General features: G+C 47.2%; 1 protein-coding gene across 5 annotated transcripts in view; it reads right to left on the bottom strand.

Moving 5' to 3' along the window:
• Positions 1-2,500, bottom strand: part of LOC105911673 (protein diaphanous homolog 3) — a 250,044-nt gene that overhangs the window by 117,604 nt on the left and 129,940 nt on the right. The window lies entirely within an intron of this gene.

The following is a 2,500-nucleotide window of genomic DNA, read 5'->3' as shown; positions in this document are numbered from 1 at the left end:
GCAACTGCGGTTTGGTCAATTAAAAGACAGGGCTAAGATATGACGTTGCTGATGTCTTCAGCCAGTATGGCCTTTCGCCCTCCTCTCGAGAGACATCATTAGGCTACTGTAACAAGCGTTCAGTTTAACTCATTAACTCAATCATAAGCAATGTAGGTCCACTTTAGCTAATTGTCTACATGGTTGTCTTATGAATTAGTCTCATGTTCCAAAACCATCAGGGGCTAACATTAACGTTCAGTTGGCACTTTGGCCAACGAGCTCAACGAGGGGTCCCAAAGCCCTAAGGTCAGTCATTTTATACAATAGGAATTTAGAAGAACAAGTATACTAGCTGACATTCGACTCCTTGGAAATAACGCCAAATAACACCTCATCCAAATCGTGATGGCTAGTGTTTGCTAACTCAAACCAACTCAACCGTCTCAAGCTAATTAACGTTCCTAAGCTTGACATATTGTCATTTAAGCCAATTAAGGTTATCATAATGCTACTGTAAGAGATTCTTACTTTGTGAGCAGTCAAAAACAGACCTTCCAGGTGCGATGTGTGTGCCATCCAAAGAAGCCAGGGGCTTTCTTTCTCTCAGAAGGCGTGGTTCTCATTTCTTCCCCTGTGACTCCGTCCTTGCAGACCCCAATTTCAAAAACTCATCGTATCTACACGACTCACTCCAAAGACCTATTCTGGATTCAAAGTGGCGGTTTTCGCCGAAAGGTTCCAAGAACTAGACACGTTCAAAAACCTTAGCCAGGCATTTCAATGAATGTAACCACATGGGTTCTGATCAAACGCATTTAAATTACTGCTGCTGTGCTGCAGTACAGCGGTTTCCCAAGGCTCACTAGTAGAAGAAAAAAACACATGTTCACCTTTCACAGCGCAACATCTATCCAGACTGAGCTCATGAGATATAGGCTGGCAGCTCCAAACCATCCGTCTACAGTCCTCGTCTCCCCGCCTGTCGTCTCCCCGCCTGTCGCCCCCCCCCCTCCCCCTCTCTCTCACCTCCTTCCTCTCTCTCCTTCGGCAACAGGGGTTTGAGGTCTCTTGGGTGTCTTTTGGGCATTGCGGAGAGTTTAAAGTCCCACTTTACAGGCCCCTCATCATACCACCACCTCTCCTCCCCCTCTCCCTCCCTCCCTGCACGTCTGTGTGCCCTCCTGACAATAACCCGGCAATTACCCAGGAATCCTGGGCCTGCTCTCTTAACACTCCCTGATGTCTCATTTGGGCTTAGACGAATAACAACAAGGGAGATGTAAAATATCAATATTAATAACACTGTTTTCAGTTAACGTAATCTCCGAGGGCCATTAGGAAGCAAAGAGGAAAGGAGGTGTGAGGATACGATCTGGTGAGACAGGGAATGCCATGCCAGTGGAAGTATAGATGAAGGGATTAGCAGACTGAGACATGGGTCCTCCTGTCCACATGCACAACAGCAAAGAAGCTTCCTTCAACACGCACACATTCTTTTTTGAGGCTGAAAATGCTGCTACTTCATCCGTCCTATATTAAGAAAATGGCAACTTTCATATTCAGGAAATTCAGATGTGATTGAGAGACCCACAAACCTGGACACACACATTCAAAAACACACACACACACTCACACAAAAAGACACAAACAGCAAACTCAGACAGCAATCGCTCTTCTGAGCAGGGAGTGGTCAGGGCTCATCAACATGTGTGTGCGCACGCACTGAGGGCCTGTACCCAGACCTGTCAGAGAGATGGACTGCTCAGATGAGATCACACCATCTTATCCGCTCAGCCATACACATACACACACACACACACACACACACTACTCGTCTCAGAGCGACTTCTGTGAGCCTTGGGAGGATGCAGCTCTGGAATATTCCCCCTTCTGCAGCATCATTCATTATCTTGGCTTGCTGGACGGGAGGCTTTTTGTGGCGAGCAGGTTTGTATTATCTGTGTTTTATGGGAAAATTGCTTCATGGGAGATATGAGATGCAATCTGGGGAGAAATGAACTCGTGTAACCTTTGGGCGGTGTGTACGCACGCACTCAGATAGCATCGCTGGAGACGAGCCAGCAGCAAATGGAAAAGCGTGCGCTGAAGTCTAAAACAAACTCAGGAGCAGAGGCTGACACACACACACACACACACACGTATTTATATTAGTCCATCATCATCCCTACAACATCTGCATTTCTGCACATTCCTTAAATACAAGACTAACCAGGGCCTAATCAACTCATCACCACCCCCCCCCCCCCCCCCCCCCCCCCCCCACACACACAGTTAGTAAAACAGCTTCTGTTCTAAAGGTCTCCTTCACATCAGAACAAATTAGTTGCTCCCAGCTCTGACTGATCTGTAATTACCAGTGGGGGCACACACACACACACACACACACACACACACACACACACACACGTCTACAGCCAGTTACACACTGCACAGAATGACCAGGTACATCCATCTCCACTCCTCTCAGCTGGGCTATTGGTTGAAACCACAGTCATCA

The sequence above is a fragment of the Clupea harengus genome, chromosome 21 (genome assembly GCF_900700415.2).
Source record: "Clupea harengus chromosome 21, Ch_v2.0.2, whole genome shotgun sequence".
Lineage (NCBI taxonomy): Eukaryota > Metazoa > Chordata > Actinopteri > Clupeiformes > Clupeidae > Clupea > Clupea harengus.
This window is presented reverse-complemented; position numbering and strand designations above follow the sequence as displayed.